Here is a 20,577-nt window from a genome sequence, read left to right as displayed (position 1 = left end):
CAGAGGACGAGGCCTTCTCTCCAAAGGGCTAGAATATATGAGCTAGAAGGTTGTGAACAGCCATAGCCTCCCCGACCAACTCCCTGTGGGCAGGGCTCAAAAGAAGAGGAAGCTGTTTCCCCAGCTGATGGGAATATTCCGAGTTCCCAGTGGCAGGAGCTCTAAAGTGAAAGCACCTGGGAGCACTTAGGCAGTGTGGGGATCTGCGAGCCTCCTCCGGAGAGCCCTGAGCAACCAGAGCGGCAGCAGAGAAGCAGGTAAGGAAGGTTCTTGGTGAAGCAGCACTAAGGGGAGGAGGTGGAGGGAGGCTGGGTGTCCCAGCAACTTCCCTGGAGAGGGGTTTGGAAATCAAAGACCAGGGCCACTGAAAACCACTGCCCTTGGCCAGCAAGTTCTAGGGAAGGAAAACACCCATGCGTAGTGACATGATGGCCTTGTTAATGTTGTAAATAATACATATATTGTGCCAGCAGGCCCGTTATACTTTTCAATGCACGTTCACCTCCGCACTCTCATGTGCTCCTTCCCCATGTATATTGGAGAAAGATGTATCGTGCTCTGGGAGCTGCCAGGCCCACAGCCCCTTCTGGAATAAAGCTACCTGGGTGACCTACCCTTGCATACTGGATTGAGGTGTGTACCTGACACAAAGGCAGCCAGTGGCCTGGGAGCCCGGTACCCAGCACGGGTAACAGTGACCAAATGAGCCAACATGCCTCTCTCGGGGCTTGGGAGGGAGCCTATGGAGAGAGGCAGAGCTCTGTTTTTGCAAGGCAAGAAGCCAAGAGACACAGAAAGAAAGCAGAGAACAGAAGCCGAGAATGAATAAGAAGTGGTGGTGGCAGCCAGGAGGTGGGATGGAGGTAGGAGAGAGACTTCAGTGGGGCGGGGCAGAGAACAGGACGGCTGAGAGGAGGAGCCAGCGCAGGGGCCCTAGAACAGACCAGCTTTGGCTGGCGGCAACCCATGGCCTGGCACCAGAACCGCACTGGACCCTCAAGGGTGTTCCTGGCCCCGTCTGCACAAAATGGAGTCAGGAGGCTGCGATTCCGGTCTTCCTTGCTGTCCTGGGCATCCTCACCAGGAACCCTCAACAGGTACCACCTGAGTCATCGCTAGTCCTTAAGGCAGCCACACACACCCTGGTTAATCTCTGGCCTAGCGGGAGGAGGCCATTCCTGGCCAAGGTCAGCACATCTCGGCAGGGTCCTTCCTCTTGTCTGCCCCTGAACCCTCTCTTCCTCACAGGGGTCCCTGTCAGGGGCAGACCGTAGGAAAGACCCTCTGTGATGTGGTGACATCAGTCAGGCCTTCAGCCTGGACAGTTCAGGGATAAGTCTCAGGAGAGGTACCCAAAGCCTGGGTTAGTAGCTGATCAAATTAAATGAAGGCATTAACGAATCTTCCATTCCTTCCTTCCTACCTTCCTTCCTTCCTCCCATTCTCCCTCATTCTCTCCCTTTCTCCCTCCCTTCCTTCGTTTCCTCAAGCAAACTTGACTCTCAAACGTGTCACTTGCTGGCTCAAGCATCCAGCAGAGTCTGACTGGTGTCTCTTGCCCCAATTCCAAATTCAATCTGATTGGCCCAGTTTGGGTTAGGTGACCCCCTTGGTCCAATCAGCTATGACCAAGGGAACAGGGTTATGTAATATTCATATGACTGCTGGGGTTCAACCCTGGTACTAGGGCTTCTCAGAGGAAAAGGGAACATGGTGCAGATTAAGACCTAAAATATGTGCACTAAACAGAGAGAAACAAAATCAGGGGATGGGAATTAACGTTTTCAAAAACTGACATAGGTTGAGTGCCCTACATACAGTCTTTAGTTTACCTAAATCCTCACGACAACTCTATGAGATAAGCGTTAATAACCTTGTTGTGCGGTGAGGGAAATTAGACTTGGGAAGTTAAGGCACTTGCCCAAGACATTGGGTCTAGGAAGGGGTGTGTCTGCATGAGGGTCCAGGATGGTGTGAGTCCTGGGATTATGCGCTTTTCCTCTTTCCTCTGTACCGCACTGCCTGGCACGAATTTGAAATGATGTTTCTGCCCCTATTTTGCTGAGTCTCAAGACTCCACCAACTCAGTTTCCCTGAAGGGCCTTTGAAACTTTCAAGCTCGTCATACAGACAAGGAAGTCGAGTCCAGAGAGGGTTAGTGTCTAGAGCAGAGTTACACAGGGATTCAAATGCAGAAAAGGAACAAGCACCCAGGTGTCCCAAGTCCCAGGCCAGGGCCCTCCCCAGACAGCAGGCCACCTTGAAGGTGTCCTATTTCATGGCTTCTTTCTGCCTGCAGAGCTAAGGGGTAAGGCTACCTCAGAGTGGTTCCTGCCTATCTCTCTAATTCCACCTTCTCCTCCAGTTCCTCCTTCTCTGTCCGTCCCCTAAATGTAACCATTGGTTCCCCCCCTGGGAAGTACCCTAGCAGCACGGTTGGTTCCTCCCCTGGGAAGTACCCTAGCAGCAAGGGTACTGTGGCTCCACAACTGACCCTTTGCTCTGCACTTGGGACTGCAAACTCCCCAGGGGGCATGCTGTGTCTTTCATCTTTGACGTTCCCTAAGTTCCTGACCCAAACATCAAGGGTGTGCTCCATAAAGACTGAGATAAGTGTTGGATAAGATAAGATAATGAGGTTATGTGTGCCTATGTTGCCACTGCATCCAGACACCCGCCATCCATCCATCCACCATCTATTCACCCATCCATCCACCCGTCAGTTCATCCATCTGTCCGTTCATCTGTCTAACAATCATCTATCAAGCCCTGGACCCAGGCAGACCGGGCCCAGGAGGGGAGCTCTGGGGATGCCATGCTTATTCATACCTCCGTATCTTTATTCACGCTGTTCCCTCTGCCTGGAATACCCTTTCCATCTTCCTTCATTTGACATTTAACTCATCTTTCAGCCATGACCATAGCATCATCTGGACAGCCTTTCCCAAAGCCCAGACTTGACTAAGAGACTTCTTCTGTGTCTCAAAACACCTTTTACACTTATCACATTTTAAAACATAACAGCCTTATTGAGATATAATTCACATACAGTTTACCAAGTCCAAGTTCATACTGCTGGTTGCACAAGAGGCCGATAAATCTAGGGACTAGTTGTTGGGGCAGGGAATAGCGACTTTATTTGGAAAGCCAGCAGACCGAGAAGATGCTGGACCAGTGTCCCAAAGAATCATCTTCTCTGAGTTAGAATTCAGGCTTCTAAAAGGGGAAGAGGTAAAGTCCTGGTTCCAGTCAGACTCCGAAGGGGATATGTTGATTTCTTCCTTCCTGCAGCCATTCACATGTGGGCCTGGTAAGGGGGTTTCCTATGAGCTAAACAAAGGTATTTTATCTTAATGCTCATTACATGGGTGGCAGGGTTCCCAGAGATGGGCCATTATGTATAATTTAAGCTTATAGGCAACATCCCTTTGGTGATTAACTTGTAGCAAAAGCAATAGAATACAAAAATTAAAGTAAAAGAAACATCCAATATGGAGTCAGATTTGTTCTTCCCTATTACAGTACCATAAAACTCATCCTTTTAAAGTGTCTAGTCCAGTGGTATATTCAAAGTTGTGCACTAATTTCAGAATACTTTCCTCACTCCATGAAGAAACCCTGTACCTATTAGCAGTCATTCACCATTTCCCCTCAACTCCTCCAAACCTTGGCAGTCAGGAATCTACTTTCTGTCTCTATAGATTTGCCTACTCTGGAGATTTCATATAAATGGAATCATACATCATGTGGCCTTTCATTCAGCGTAATGTTTTCAAGGTTCACCCATGTTGTAGCATGTGTCAAGACACTTCCACATTTTTAATAAGGGTTGAGAACCTAGATCCCCTTTTGGTAGCTTTGGCCCTTTCTGGTCCTCAGGGGAGCTAAATAAAAAAAAAAAAGTCCATATGGTTGCAGAGCCTTAAGACTCCTAGAAAAATTATTGGAAAACCAAAGACAGAAAGAAGCCATTTCTGGCTTTGAAGATGGAGGAAGGGGCCACGAGCAAAGGAACACAGGCAGCCTGCAGAGACTGGAGATGAGAAAATGGATTCTCTCACCGAGCCTCCAGAAAGAATGCAGCCCTGCCCAGCTCACATTCTTCATTTTAGCCTTGTAAGACCCTCTGGAGACTCTGACCTCCAGAACCATAAGATAATTAGTTTGTGCTGTTTTAAGTTTGTGTGTAACTAAGTTTGCGTTAATTTGTTACAGCACCAATAGGAAACTAATACAGATTTTGGTACCTGGAAATGGAGAGCAGGACTGCACCTAATTCATCTCTGAAGCATGAGAAGGCGCCGTATACCAAGTAAGCACTTAGATTCTGCCTCAGATGATCAGCGTTTATATCACAGTGTTTGCATGTGTGTGTCCTTGAGCAAGTGATTTGTCCTCTCAACAGGATTTCCTCATTGGTGAGATGGAAATGATAACTATATTCCTTCATAAGATTGTTGTAAAGATTAATAAATAGCATATGTGTCAGTGCTGAGCACCATGCCAGGCCCATGGGGAGCACTGAACAAATAAATGTTAACCAGTATTACCACTATCACCATGCATCATTAACTGTTTCTTGAACTGACCTTAATCAGGGCTAACTCCTCCTCCCCTTGCAGTATCTGAAGGGACAGGATACTTGGGCTTAATGTGGGCTGGACTCTGTAGCCAAGAACATTGGCTCCTAACACCTGAGGCTCAGACAACAGCCATATTCCTCAGGCAGTTGGCCATACTTGGTTCTAGATGTTTGTCTAGTTTGGAGTGGGACCGCCACCAAGGGCACGGAGACAAGGGTGTCTCAGTGCATAAGAAGGTGAGGGTTGGAGCCAGGAGAAGGATGAGGGATGCTAGGTGGAAGCAGAGTTGGCTGAGATGGGGCAACATGGTGAAGGATGGGCGACAGGGAGGCTGGGTGGACTCCTGAGTACCCAACATTTACCCCAGACACCACAATGAATATTACGTGCTACCTCTACTAGGATGGCTAAAACAAAAAGACAGACAATAACAAGTGTTGGTGAGGATGTGGAGAAATTAGAGCCCTCCTACATTGCTGGTGGGAATGTAAAATACTGCAACCACTTTTTTTTTTGGCCACACCGCGTGGCTTGTGGGATTTTAGTTCCCAACTGGGGATTGAACCCGAGCCCTCGGCAGTGAAAGCTCAGAGTCCTAACCACTGGACAACCAGGGAATTCCCAACTAAAACCACTTTTGAAAACAGTTTGGCATTTCCTCAGCTAGTAAAATATACAGTTACCATATGACCCAGCAATTCCACTACTATTATATGCCCACATCCACACATTTGTACACACAAAAGCTTGTACATGAGTGTTCACAGAAGCATTTTTCATAACAGCCAAAAGCAGAAACAACCCAATGTCCATCAAATGAGGAATGGATGGACACAGAATGTGATATGTCCATATCCAATACAATATATGTATATATTATCCAATACAATAGAGTATTATTGGCAATAGAAAGGAATGAATTACTGAGACATGCTACAACATGGATGAACCTTGAAAACATGTTGCTAAATTAAAGAACACAGACACAAAAGACCCTATGTTGTATGATTATTTATTTATTTATTTATTTATTTATTTATTTATTTATGGCTGTGTTGGGTCTTCGTTTCTGTGCGAGGGCTTTCTCTAGTTGTGGCAAGTGGGGGCCACTCTTCATCGCGGTGCGCGGGCCTCTCACTATCGCGGCCTCTCTTGTTGCGGAGCACAGGCTCCAGACGTGCAGGCTCAGTAATTGTGGCTCACGGGCCTAGTTGCTCCGCGGCACGTGGGATCTTCCCAGACCAGGGCTCGAACCCCTGTCCTCTGCATTGGCAGGCAGATTCTCAACCACTGCGCCACCAGGGAAGCCCTGTATGATTTTTTTTAATATGAAATGTCCAGAATAGGCAAATCCGTAGAGACAGAAAGCAGATTCGTGGTTACCAGGGACTGGAGAGACGGCAGAAAGGAGAGGGGACTGCTAATGCCTACAGGGCTTCTTTTGGGGTGATAAAAATGTTCTGCAAAACAGGTAATGGTAATTGTTGCACAACTCAATATATCACTGAATTGCACACTTTAAAGGGGTGAATTTTGTGGTGTGTGAATTATAATCTCAATAAAAGTGTTATTAAATAAGTGCTAGCCATCTTTGAGCACTTCCAGTGCGCCAGCAAGTGAGCTGAGTACACGTTTGATCCCATTTCATTACCAGGTTTTGGGGACAGGGCTGACCTATTGATGAGCCTGAGCTGGACCCAGGTGAATCCTACCTTCTTGGAGGGAGGTGAGGAGGAAAGAGGGAGAGAGGCCCAGTTTGGCTGACAGGTGCTCCCGGATGGATAAGGGATCACTCACCCAAGGGAGTGACGCTGAAATCGTGGGGATGAGCATCCCTGAGACATGAGGCCACCTGGAGAAAAGTCAAAGAGCGGGTCAGATGTCTCCATCTGTGGCTGCCTAAAGTCAGGTCTCCAGAACAGGGAGCCTGGCCGGCTCTCACTCTATGGCCCTCTCTACCCCAGAGGAAGCCCTGATATCTTTAAGCAGGAGAATGACACACCCAATTGGTGGAAAATGGACCGGGGAGGAGGCAAAAGGAGAACGGGAGGGATGAATTAGGAGGCTGGAGCCATCACCTGAAGTGAGGTGAGGTAGCTTACACTCCAGTAGGGGAGATGGGCAATATAGTAGGTTTCCCCAGAGAAACAGAACCAATGGGATATGTACCTATATATATATATGCCTATATCTACACCTCTATCTCTGTCTCTATCATCTGTATTTATATCTCTATCTATATCAAGAGATCTAGTATAAGGAATTGGCTCATGCAATTTATGGAGGCTTAGAACTCCCCAAATCTGCATTTGTCAAGCTGGAGACCCAGGAAAGCCCGTGATATAATTCCAGTCTGAGTCCAGAGTCCTGAAATTCAGGAACGTCCATCGTATAAGTTCCAGTCTGAGGGCAGAAAAAAAGCAATGTCCCAGCTCAAACAATCAAGAAGGCAAAGTTCCCACTTCCTTGGTCTTTTTCTTCTACTCGGCTCTTTATTGACTGGATAAGGGCCACCCACATTAGGGAGAACAACCTGCTTTACTCAGTCCATTGATTCAAATGTTCATCTCATCCGAAAACACTCTTACAGACACCCCCAGAACAATGTTTGACCAAATGTCTGGGCACTCTGTGGCCCAGCCATGTTGACTCATAAAATGAACCGTCACAGGTAAACGTATAATGTGTGCTCAGGGAGCAATGAGAAAGTAAGAAAACAATGAAGCAGGGTGAGGAACTCGAGAACAGTGGGGACAGAATGACAGGCAGAGAGAGTGTCAAAAATAAATATTTGTTAAATGAAAGGCTGAATCTTGCACTCCTCCAGATGCTACTTTTTTCTTTATGCCCCAAATCACTTTGCCTTCTGTTAGGTTTTAACTGTAGTGAATGCTATTGTCACTGGGAAATAAGGTATTTTCTATTTTTTTTTTTAAAGAATCAGCGGCTTGAAAGATACCACGTTCAAACATTCTGGAGGAATGTCACATTTGATATGGCCACTGGACACGCTTGACTTCTTCTTTATTTATGATTTCTGGCGCTTTTCCTTTGAGGCCGCTCAGAATAGCTTCTGATCCTGTTCGCTCACAGAAACGGTGAAATCAAATCTTCCTGCGCTCGGCCCATCGGAGGCCAGTTTGCTTATGTAAGCTGTTCCCGCCCTCACTGAGTAACTGGATGGTGAGAGCAGAGCCCCGTACAGATTTCAAATGCGGCTCTCTTCACATAAACGTCTTTGACTTGCATACTATTCTTCTGGTAAATTACATTTGGTCGCAATCGATAGAAGTTGTGTGCGCCCTACGGGAGACCACATTCGAGCCATTTGCTCTTCACTAACCTCTTTATACCCCTTTAAATGTTTTTGGTCTTTCCCTCAGTGATATTCAAATCAATGTCCTGACTTATTTATCCTTTGGAAGTCTCAGTACCTGCCTCAGTATCGCACCACTTCTGTTTGATTGCTTTTGTTGAACTTCTGCACCCTGGGCAAAACAACAGGCTCAAAGAACTATCTGTCATGTGGGTGTGACGTGTGTAAGTGTGAACGAGTTTGCATGAATGTGAGTGTGTATAGCCTAATAGAGTTGAAAGACCTTTGAGTTTGAAATCAAACAGTTCTAAGTTGGAGGGACAGTTCTTCCATGCTCTAGCTGGTAACCTTGGGCAAGTCGTCTCATGGGGGCTCAGTTTCTGCAGCTGGAAAAGAGAAATATAGGTCTATACCCAAGAGAAATGAAAACATACGTCCACATAAAAACTTGTACATGAATGTTCATAGCAGCATTTTTCATAATAGCAAATAAGACCCAAATTACATCGATGGATGAATGGATAAATAAAATGTGGTATATATCCATACAATAAAATCCATACAATAGAATATGATTTGGTTTTCAAAAGAATAAAGTACTGATACATGCTACAACATGGATGAACCTTGAAAACATGATGCTACCTGAAAGAAGCTAGCCACTAAAGACCCTGTGTATTAGAGCGCCAGGGCTGCCATAACAAAGTACCAGAGACTAGGTGGCTTAACTAACAGAAATTTATTGTCTCCTAGTTCTGGAGGCTAGAAGCCCAAGATGAAGGTGTCGGCAGCATTGCTTGCTTCTGAGGAAATCCGTTCATGCCTCTTGTAGCTTTTGGTGGTTTGCTGGCAATCTTCGGTGTTCCTGGGCTTGTAGAAACATCACCTCAATCTCTGCATTCATCTTCACGTTGCGTTCTCCCTGTGTCCAAATTTCCCCTTTTTATAAGGACACAAGTCATTGGATTACGGTCCACCCTAAAGACCTGATTTTAACTAATTACATCTGCAACACAACCCTATTTCCAAACAGGGTCACATTCTGAGGTACTGAGGGTTAGGACTTCAACATATGAATTTTGTGGGGAGGAGACACAATTCAGCCCGTTAATACCACATATTATATGATTCCATTAATATGAAATGTCTGGAATAGGTAAGTCCATAGAGACAGAAAGTAGATTAGTGGTTGCCAGGGGCTGAGAGAAAGAAGGAATTTTGAATGACCGCTAATGGATACAGGGTTTATTTTTGAAAGTGTTCTGAAATTAGATAGCGGTGGTGATTGCACAACTCTGTGAATATACTAAAAACTAATGAACTGTACCCTTTAAATGGGTGAACTGTATGGCATGTGGATTATATCTCAAAAAAGCTGTTTTGTTTTGTTTTGTTTTGTTTAAAGAATGCGTGCAATGCTGGCCGCTCTTTCCTGCCCTGTTAGGGTTCTGCAGATCATGTGACTTAATGCAAGTGAGAATGTTTGGGAAACTCTCCAAAGATAAAATACAACTGTAACCTTTGGTCTTCAATTTTTAAATGCCTTTGGTATTTGTTAAGTGCATTCCACCCTGCATGGTGGATTCCCTATTAATTCCAAACCTTTCTAATGTAATAAGGAGAATTCCAGCTCTCCTTAACAGCCAACTTGAACAGTTGCTGCAAGCTCACTGTCATATTACTGAGAAAAATATCTTTCCTAAACCTGTGATTCCCACGAAATGGTCATCCTTTCCAAACGGATGTCTCTTTTACCACTGAATTTATCTCAGTGCAATCTCTGGAAAGCACCTTCAAGCCTTTGCATTTTAAGAGACTAGTTTTTTTCCTGCAGCTGCATTTTTTTTTTTTTTTTTTTTTTTTACGGTACGCGAGCCTCTCACCGCTGCGGCCTCTCCTGCTGCGGAGCACAGGCTCCGGATGCGCAGGCCCAGCGGCCACAGCCCACGGGCCTAGCCGCTCTGCGGCATGTGGGATCCTCCCGGACCGGGGCACGAACCCGCGTCCCCTGCATCGGCAGGCGGACTCTTGACCACTGCGCCACCAGGGAAGCCCCTGCAGCTGCAATTTTGCCCTTGTTGGATCACAGCTAGTTCTTTCACCAGAGGCCAAATAAAATTTCATGAAACAGTTGGGATTTCAGCGGCTAGCAAAGTCCTTTCTTGTTCTCTGAGACGCTTTCATGCGTCTGCCCCTCCCTAACCCCCAGGGGTTGCTGCACAGAGCCTAGCACCTCTTAAGGTCAAGCCTTAGGGACCACTATGTAGGCAGCCAGCCTGTTCAGCTGCCTCTGGCCACAGGAGCGGTGGGTATCCTATTCTTACTCATGACCTTGGCTGTGTGCTTCATGCCTGCTGTAAGGTGAATTGTCTGAGCTGCAGGTCTCTCAGGCAGCCTGTCTCCGGTTCTCTGGAATGAACTGCGTATAGATTAATAGGTTGTAGGTAAACAGTGCAGTTGCCGAATTCAATTTGGCAAAACTTAATTTTCAGTCCCTCCAATGTCCTCTTCTCCTATCTACCTGCTAGATTTTATGCTTTGGGGCCATTTCAAACTGGCCCCCCTCCTAGCTCTCCGCTCCCATGCTGTGTGACTTTGGCTGAGCTGCTTAACCTCTCTGGGCCTCAGTTTCTTCAGCTTTCAAAGAGGGTAATGATCTTTGTCTCATAAGGCTGTGAAGAGAATGGAATGAGGTTTTTCTGGTACGTACTGAGAGCCTGACTTAACGTTGGCTGTCTCTCTCTCTCTCTCTCTCTCTCCCCAGCCCTGAGGGAAAGCAAGTTTGCTCTGCACCCTGACTGAGGACTGAGACACAGTGGAAAGAGCACTGCCCTCAGGGTCACACACACCTAATTTGAAGTCCCAGCTCTGTTGTGACCCTGGGCAGACCCGTCTCTTCCCATGTCACTGGGGTTGGGGAAGGGACCATGAGGGGCACATGGGATCACGGATAAGAAGCTGCTTAGAAGCCTGTAAGGAGCTGTCTGGCTGGGAGAGTCTGTTGTCACAACTGCCCTTCCAGAAATCATGTGACCTGACACCCTTCACAGCCACCCAGGCTGCTCCTCACAGGACCCCACACTCAGCTCCACTTACCTAAGACCTGGGCAGGTTTCCCGGCTCGCAGGAGGGCAGCCTCCAGGTCCCTCTCTGCAGCCTCCTCTGTTTTCCTTTCTCGCCACCCTCCCAGCAGATGGCTTCCTAGCCCAAGGTGGCTTGGAGGAGCCCTGGGCCAACTGAGCCTCCATTTTCGCCTGGTTTATGGGGGCGTGGCACTACTGAGGGACCAGGGAAGCTCCTCCCAGTCATTCCCCGCTCAGCCACTTAGAGCAGTGAGGCCCTGGGCACGTTCCTGAAGTCCTCTCTGCTTTGGATGTCTCCTCTGTATGTTGCAGATAATGATAGCTCCTCCCTTGTGGGTGGCCGTGTAGATGAAATGTCATCACGCATAAAGAATTTAGATCAGAGTCAGGCACGTAGGAAGCAGTCAACAAATATTTGAGATTACTGTTGCTTATTCACTCAATTATTCATTCACTGGACACCTTCACTCTGCTGGGTGCTAGGCACACAGATGAATCAGATGGAGACCCCGCCTTCCCGGGGCTCCCAGGCCAGAGGGGCAGGCAGACAAAGCTCCGGGGTCACTAGTGGACGCAGCGATAGCACAGGGTCGGTACAGTGGGAACTCCTGCACAAGTGATAAGGAGAGTGGGTGGTATGGGGCCGCTGGGAGAGGCACGGACTCCTCCGGGGTGGGTCAGGAGAAGCCTCTGGAGAGAGACCATGTGGCTGGGCCATGTAGGGGCGTAGGAAGTCACCTGCTGGAGGGAAAGGCCCGGAAGAGGGCGGTCCAGGCATGGGAACAGCACAGGCAAAGATGCAGAGGCTAGGAGAGCAGGGCCCGCATTTGGAGGTGAAGCCTGTGAAGGTGAAGCCGCACACCCTCACCCCTCCTACTCATCTGGAATCTGCCCGTGGGGTCCTGCTGTGAGCAGCTGTGTGGCCAGGAGCAAAACCCCCAGAACTGCCCTCAGCCAGGACGAAAGGGCGATGACAGGGAAATACCCTAGAGCCCTTGCCCCTTGCTGTGGCAGCAGCTCTAACTGGTGTTTCATCCCACTTCCCAGAAGTCCCCAGTGCTAGGAATGCGACCTGCTTATGAAAGCACGCTAGACTGACGCTCACCTCCAAAATGCACTGTTTGGACCCCAGTCCTTTTCTCAGAGGCTGCTTCCCGGGAACCCCACCCTAAGACATCCAGCTACGAAAGAGCTGACCAGACAGGTGGATTGTCCAGAACCCTCTCCACCGTTCTGGTGACTTGATTAATTCTTCTGGCAATTACTGAGGATTTGGTGTATGGCCAGCACCAGACTAGACACGGAGGGAGAGTTAAGCAGTGGAGAAAAGAGTCCCTCGAGGTGCTTTTTGAGGAGGTAAGACATAGCTGTGAAGAAGAAAAAACACAAAGGCTGGGAAAGGTAGAGATCATTTAGGGAAGAGCATGCAGTTGGGTGCATTAGATCCCAGCGTGGTGCCACAGAGGGAGGGGGCAACAAAAAGCTGAAAGGACACGCAGGGCTGGGGCCAGTGTAGACACAGAAGCCTGGAACGCTTCATCTGGGTGGTTCTCTGAATGATAAGCAATAGGGAGCCCCGGAAGGATTTTGAGCAGTGGGGGGATGGGGCAATCTCTCTGTTAGAAGGAACCCTTGGGACCCAGTGCAGGATGACAAGGAGTGGGCAGCTTGGGAGGCGGCTGCTGGAGCAGGGTGGGCTCGGTGCTGTCTCCGAGCTGTCTCGGCTCCAGCTGTCCGTTTGGAGCTGTCTCGGCTCCAAACGGATCTCCCCCCAGACTCAGAAGGGCCATCTTTTCATAAAAGCTCGGAAAGCTTCCTGCTTTCCCACCCTTCCTTTCAGACCTGTTTCCTGCTTGGCCTCCAAACCTATTCCCACTCCTCCTACCTTCTCCCATTATCTCTGACTTCAGAATGTTTGCTTTGGCTCCCACTGTCTCCCGCCCGCTCTCTCCTGCGGTTCGTGGTGGATACTCAGCAAAAAAACGCTCCTTCCTGCAAGCCGGCTCAGACTCACTGGGGCGGGATTGTCTTCTTTCTACTTTAAGTAAACGGAATTGGAGCAACCTTGGCCTTGGAAGACAGACTTTTTCTTCTAACGACTTTCCTTCGAAACCACAAATGCATTTTGTCTCGATTTGAGGTGGTTCTTGCCTATCGGCTCAGCAACCTCAGGGCGAGTGCAAAGCGGCAACCGGCAGCCTTAAGGTTTCGCGGCGGATGCTGTGCTTTTGGGAGAAGTCGATTTCTCTGTGAAGAAGCCGAGAGGGCAAAGATAGCACAATTCTCTGTCCATTCAATAAACGTCTAAGAACCAGGCCTTGGGCTGGGTCTCCGAGGATGAGACATCTCCTCCCCAGGTGCCCATGGCCTTGTGGGGGAGATGGACAGAGAGACTGGTCACAGGAAAAGGTATAAAGTACCGCAGGGTCCACACTGACCTTGCACCTGCACCGCAAGGATCTGTGCAACCTCGGGCAAGTTATTGAACTTCCCTCTGCCTCAGTTTCCTCATCTACAGAAAAGCAATAATGAGAGTCCTTCCTTTAGAGGGCTGTTGGGAGGATTAAGGTAAGATGCAGGAAGGGCTTAGCACAGAGCTGGGAGGAGTAAGCACCAAGTCAGTGCCACTTCTTCTTCCTCTTCTTTTTAATTCTCATACCATAACATTCTCCCTTTTAAAGTGTACAGTGGTTTTTAGTATACTCTCAAGGTTGTGTACCCTTCACCACTATTTCCAGAACATTCTCATTATCCCAAAGAAACCCTGTACCCACTAGCAATCACTCCACCCAATTTCCCCTGCCCCAGGCAACCACTAGTCTACTTTCTGTCTCTGCGGACTTGCCTATTCTGGATACATATATACTTTTTAATATTTATTTATTTATTTGGTTGCACTGGGTCTTAGTTGTGGCAGGCGGGCCCCTTAGTTGCGGCACACGAGCTCCTTAGTTGTGGCATGCGAACTCTTAGTTGTGGCACGCACGTGGGCTCTAGTTCCCTGACCAGGGATCGAACCTGGCCCCCTGCATTGGGAGCACAGAGTCCCAACCACTGCGCCACCTGGGAAGTCCCTATTCTGGATATTTTATGTAAATGGAATCACATATATATGTGGCCTTTTGTGCCTGACTTCTTTCACTTATAATGTTTTCCAGTTTCATCCATTTTTATAGCATGTAGGCAGCACTTGATTCTTTTTTACGGCTGAATAATATTCTACTGTTTTAAGGATATCTTGTGTATTCGTTCATCAGCTGATGGTCATTTGGGTTATTTCCACTTTGAGGCTGAGTAATGCTGCTATGAACGTTTGTGTACCAGTTTTTGTGTGGATATCTGTTTTTGTTTCTTTTGGGTGTGTACCTAGGGGTGTGATTGCTGGGTCATATGGCAACTGTATGTTTAACTTTTTGAGGAACTGCCAGGCTGTTTTCCAGAACGGCTGCACCAGCTGTTCTTGACTCCACATCTCAAAACACTTTCCCACACACCATCATGCCGCAGCCCAGAGGGGAGCTGTTACAGCACCGGCGGGGAAAGTAGCAAGCTCAAAGCCCCAGGGAAAGTTAGTGACAGAGCCAGGAGCTGAACCAAGAACCTTGGGGCCCAGATTTACCGTGTCACCCTTGGCACCCAGGATCCATCCCTTGGATTTTTTGTTATGCCCCCAGTGGGTGAGAAGCGGTATGAGGCATGGCCTCTGCTCGTGGCAGCTCACTTTCTAGAAGGTCAACAGTGACAGCCCTAGCTTATCTGAGCTCCCCCAGATGCCAGAAGGCCCTGAGCACCCCACCTCCATCCCTCTCAGCAGATCCCTCAGCCCAAGGCCAAGGAGAACAGTGGCACGTATGATCTAAGAATAGCTGTGCTGTACCAGACAGGTAGGTGGTGTTTCTGGGGTGGAGGGGAGTCCTGGGAAGCTCCCCTTCCCAGCTGTTACTTCTCTTGCCAAGATTGGAGCCCAGCAGTGAATCTCAGACTTCCTGGTGGGGACCTTAGCCCCATTCCTCACCCCCACCAGACTCTCCCCTTTTGTGACCTTCCTATTCATCCAGTGCCTCACCAAGACCAGACCTGGGCTAAACTCCCAGGCCCCTCTGATGCTTTGCTGAAATGACCTTGAACCATAACTTAACCTTGTCAAAACTCAGTTTGCTCATCTCTCACACCTATCTCAGAGGGTAGTTGTAGGAGCAGCAAAGGGTACCAGTTAAGGGGATGAATTTGGTGCTCAGACAAGGATTGCTTTGAGATGGGGCACAGCCTCTTCCGTACTAGCTCTGTGACCTTGGGTAACTCACCCTACCTCTCTGAGACTCTCTTTCATGCTTGGGAGAATGGGGTGCCTGTGAAGAGTTGAGCAAGGACTCAGTAAAGGACAGCTATGGTTATTATTATTATGCAGATTAAAGGAGATTGGCCAGTGAAGCACCTGGCAGAGTGCCTGGCACATAGTCGGTATTTGGTACATGAAAGCTATGGTCATTATCCACCCCTGACTTCGTGCAAGTGATTGGTGAAGGGCTGGAGGACCAGAAGGAAGGTGGCCTTGCTTATTACCCAGACATCACTGCAACCAGAAGATGAACTCCAAAGCATGGGCAGACCAGTGGTCAGAGCAAGGCAAGCCCACAGGGTGCTGGGAGTTTGGGGACAGAACCAAGAGATTAGTGAGCTGAGCATGAAGAACAGAGTGAGACTGGTTGAGTGGGAGAGCCGCCGATGAAAGCCTGTGGAGGGACTTCGAGGGCTGCTGGGCTTTAAGGTACCCAAATGCCTGCTGTGTAAGCAGCCAGGTCTATTTAAAGGACCGGGGACTGAGTGCTTGCTTTGGACATGCCTTAAGCTTCCTGGGCTGATGAGCCACTTCCCAGCGTACTTTGGCGGTGTCACATGACACTTGTGTCTCATGCAAGAAGAACAGAAAGCTGAGTGTGAGCTAGGGAGCCCAGAAGCCAGCAGAGACCATGGCAGCCTTCCTGGAGGAGCTGGCCTTGCAGAATGAGCAGTGTTTGCCAGGAGTAGAGAGGGCAGGGGTCTGGGAGGGAGGAAGGCACAGAAGTTGCTGCACGGGGAAGAGCAAGGAGATGAATCTCCTTTAAAAAATGTGATACAATTCAAAATGATACACTTTCATTGTAGGACATTTAGCAAGGGGGAGTTATAAAAATACAATTAAGAAAAGGAGTCAAGTAAAAAATCTTCAGTAATCTCACTTCCCAGAGGTAACTAGTACTAACATTTTGGTGTGCTTTTCTCTATGTGTGTATATTACTTATGTTCCTTTTTTCTTTCTTTTTTTAAAAGCAAAAATAGACTCATGTAATACATACTGTTTGTGACCCACTTTTAAAAATGCATCATGAACTGTGTTCCCTGTCATTAAATATTCTTCTTCACCACTATTTAATGAACTTATAATATTCTCTCATATGAATGGAACATAATTTATTCAAGTAATTTTCTATTCTTGGGTATTTCAGTGGTTTCTAATTTTTCAGTATCATAAGCATCTTCTAAATGAACATCCTTGTGGCTGAAACTCTGTGCATGTCCTTAATTATATCCTTGGGATAAATTTCTAGAAAAGGAATTGCTAGGATAAAGGGATGTAGGTTTTAAAGAATTTTAATACATATTGTCAAATTGCTCCCCGGAAAGCTTGTACCGACTTACACTCCTGCTAGCAGAGTACAGGGAGCCCATTCTGTCATTTCCACTAGCATTGTATAATTCTTTTTCTTTGTGAATTTGATAAATTCAAGACACTCATGAATCCAAGTTTCCTGAGATGTAAGATGATGGTGATAATAAAGACGTCTATCATGGGTTTGTTGTGACAATCAAAACGCATAGCAGCAGGTAGGATACGCTTGAAAAGAAAACATAACTGACAGTTGTTAGTGATTATTCTAACTCGATTATCCCTGGAATGAGGAAGCCCTGTGAGTTAAGATTGAGAAGATACTTGGAAGCCAGCTTTGTAAAGGGCTTTATCTTCCCTTTAACTACAAAATTAATATATGCTTGTAAAAATGGAAACCACCCACAGCTGGGATGGTAAAAAAGTGAGCGTACTCCTTCCCTCCCCCACAATTCTCTCCCCAGAGATTAGAGGTGTAGCCTGCTACATCTTCTCTAATACCTTTACAAACTCTGTATGTGTGTGTGTACACCCATGTATATAATTTACTGTTGTTGTTGTTTTGCAAAATGGAACCCTATATAGGATTTCACTCCCATCTCATGACAGACAGATCTACCTTACTCTTTTAAACATTTGTTTGGATTCTACGGCTGGATAAGGCATGATTTGCTTATCTTTCCTCCTAACAACGCAGCAAGAGCTCATCCTCACATGCGTGTCCTTGCGCAACGAGCTGGTATCTCTCTAGTTTGGGTTCCTAGCAGTGGGATGCGAGGTCAAAGTGGTTAGACATTGTCATACTGTCAAATTGCTCTTTTAACTCTAAAAGTTCTGAAAGAAACCTGAAGCGAAGCTGGGATCTGTCTCCAGCACCAGCTTCTGGCTGTCCTCCGCCTTGAAGCAAACCACAAAGGAATCTTTTTCTTGTTAATTAACTGGGGTTTTTATTAAACACCTTAGCAGCTAGCCAACCGCTCTGACCCAGCCATTCCTGGGAGACATCTTGATGAGAAGTTTTGTGTTTTAATTTATACATCTTTGATGACAGCTTTTGTGTCAGAGTGCGTCCTCTATAATCAAATATTAAATTATCAGAGAGACACTGTTCTTCAACAGAAAACATGTATGAAGCCCTTACTCTCTGCCAGGGGAGGGAAATGTAGGCACTAAGTTTCTGCCCCCAAGGATGCAGAGTGCAGTGGAGGAGCTGGGGACTCATGCAAAGAATGATGACAAGGCGTGATCATTGTATTACGGGGGCACGGGGACGGGACCAAAGCTGTCTCTCTTTGGGGAGTCAGGAAAGTGGATATTCAGCTGGATCGCAAAGGCTCAGGAGGCCTTTGCCAGGTGAGGAAGGGAGAAGGGATTCCGGGCAAGGAGAACAGTGTGGGTGAAGGCCCTCCGTTTGAATGGGAAGCAGCCAGTTGGAGTCTCGTGTGGCTGAGAGGTTAGCTGTAGGGTCGGGGAGGTACGGTCTGGGGGAAGTCCGTAGGAGATGAGGCTAGAAAGGGAGGTTGAGGTAAAACCATAAGGGGCCACAAATGTCAGGTCGAGGAGCTTACGCTTTATCCAGTAGGGGATAGTGAGCCATTGAAGGTTTTGGAAAGAGGTGACACCTTCAGACCTATGTTTTAGAAAGATCACTCTGATGCTACTCGGAGAGTGACTCAAAAGAGGGTAAAACTAGAGAAGAAAAGACCCATAATTCTTTTTTTTTAATAAATTTATTTATTTTATTTATTTATTTTTGCCTGTGTTGGGTCTGTTGCTGTGCGTGGGCGTCTATTCTTCTTTGCGGTGCACGGGCTTCTCAATGCTGTGGCTTCTCTCATTGTGGAGCATGGGCTCCAGGCATGCGGGCTTCAGTAGTTGCGGCACATGAGCTCAGTAGTTGTGGCTCATGGGCTCCAGAGCGCAGGCTCAGTAGTTGTAGCGCACAGGCTTAGTTGCTCCGCGGCATGTGGGATCTTGCCGGACCAGGGATCAAACCCGTGTCCCCAGCATTGGCAGGAGGATTCTCAACCACTGCGCGACCAGGGAAGCCCTGACCTATACATTTTTAACTAAAGCTATTAATGTTACTAAAATTATATAAAAATGCGAATTAAACAACAAAGACTGTTTAAAAATCTGTGCCTAGTTCTATGATAAAAGGTGGAGGAGACCCCAAGCCTAGAGAGCACACTTCCTCCAGCCCCCATCACCGCCAGCTGGACTGGAAAAATAAGACACACCATCAGTTCATGATGCAGGCTCATTTGTAGTCAAAGAAACAAAACTGAAAGTAACAATGAGATGCCTTATTTCACTTAGTATTTCAATACCCAGTTTGGCAAGAGTGTCAAGAAACAGGCACTTTTTTATATGGTAATGGCAGTGTTCGTTGAAACAGAGTTTAAGTTATGGGAAACCTTAAAAAAAATTATTTGTGGGAATTCCCTGGTGGTCCAGTGGTTAGGACTCTGCACTCTCACTGCCAAGGGTTTTTTTTGTTTGTTTTATTTTATCTTTTGGCCACACCGTGCAGCATGTGAGATCTTAGTTCCCTGACCAAGGATCGAACCTGTGCCCCCTGAATTGAAAGCACAGAGTCTTAACCACTGGACCACCAGGGAAGTCCCCTGCCAAGGGGTTTGATCCTTAGGCAACTAAAATCCCACAAGCCGTGCAGTGCAGTCAAAACAAAAAACCAACAACAACAACAACAAAAAAATTATTTGTGCCTTTTTATCTAGAAATTTTGCCTCCAGGAATTTATGCTAAAGATAATAATAAAAAAATGAAAAAAAACTTGAGGATAAAGATGTTTATTACTCTGTTATTTATGACAGCAAAAGATTGGAAGGACTTAAATGTCTCAATTAGGGCAATTATTAAGTAAATTATGGTATAACTACATTTTTGCACATATTAAAATCATGTTTTTAAAACAATGCCTAATAGCATAGGGAAATGACTGCTCTGTAATGCGTTTAAAAGCAGTATATAAAGCTATATAGAGCATGATCCTATTTTGGTTTTCTAAATATGTGATCTGTTTCTAACCCTCTCTATCTGGAAAAAATCCACAATATGGTTAATTGTGGGTATCTGACTAAATTTTATTTTCTTCTTTATAGTTATTATTTTCTAAATTTTCTGTAGTCAGAATGTAGTGCTTTAATAATTAGAAAAAGCAATGAAATTTTTTTATATATTAAAAAAAGGCAAAGGAGGGCTTCCCTGGTGGCGCAGTGGTTGAGAGTCCGCCTGCCGATGCAGGGGACACGGGTTTGTGCCCCGGTCCGGGAAGATCCCATGTGCCGCAGAGCGACTGGGCCCGTGAGCCATGGCCGCTGAGCCTGTGTGTCCGGAGCCTGTGCTCCGCAACGGGAGAGGCCGCAACAGTGAGAGGCCCGCGTACCGCAAAAAAAAAAAAAAAAAAAGGCAAAGGAAGTCCATGCAAGTAGAAACGATACAAGTGACTAATAAACATGAAAAATGCTCAATCTTGCTAGCTATTAAAAAATGCACATTAAAGGAGCTTTGTGATACCATGTTTTAACTGACCAACTTTAGAGGAAAAACTTGCTAGTATACAATATGCATTGGCAACAGTTTGGCAAGAGAAACACTCATATACTGAAAATTTGAGTCAGGCTTTCTGAAGAGCAGTTTGGCGATATATATCAAAATCATTAAAAATGTGTAATTTTTCAATAAAGTTGATTTTAAAGATGTATAACTGTGTTCCTTGGATATCTTAAGGAAATAATTAAGGAATTGTGTACAGTTGTTATAAGCAAGAAAGCTTATCACAGCACTTTTTAAAAATACAATAGTAAAGAGTTGTTTGTTCTAGAACTGTATTTATAGACATGGAAATGTGTATAACATATCATTAAATTTTAAAATATGGATAAAAACCTGCCCTTGGTGTTATCCATTAAAAAATTATATATA

General features: G+C 46.5%; 1 protein-coding gene across 2 annotated transcripts in view; it reads left to right on the top strand.

Annotated features, from left to right (window-relative positions):
• Nucleotides 1–4,266: 4,266 nt before the first annotated feature.
• Nucleotides 4,267–20,577, top strand: part of STRBP (spermatid perinuclear RNA binding protein) — a 184,096-nt gene continuing 167,785 nt past the window's right edge. The window contains exon 1 of one of the 2 annotated variants that reach the window (XM_079928054.1): nucleotides 4,267–4,312. The gene's annotated coding sequence lies outside the window, so the exon portion shown is untranslated. The remainder of the gene's footprint in view (nucleotides 4,313–20,577) is intronic. The other variant, XM_079928052.1, reaches the window with a different exon arrangement.

Source organism: Stenella coeruleoalba (assembly GCF_951394435.1).
Source record: "Stenella coeruleoalba genome assembly, chromosome: 7".
Classification (NCBI taxonomy): Eukaryota; Metazoa; Chordata; class Mammalia; order Artiodactyla; family Delphinidae; genus Stenella; species Stenella coeruleoalba.
The sequence above is the reverse complement of the archived record's forward strand: the minus strand, read 5'-3'. Positions and strand labels throughout refer to the sequence as shown.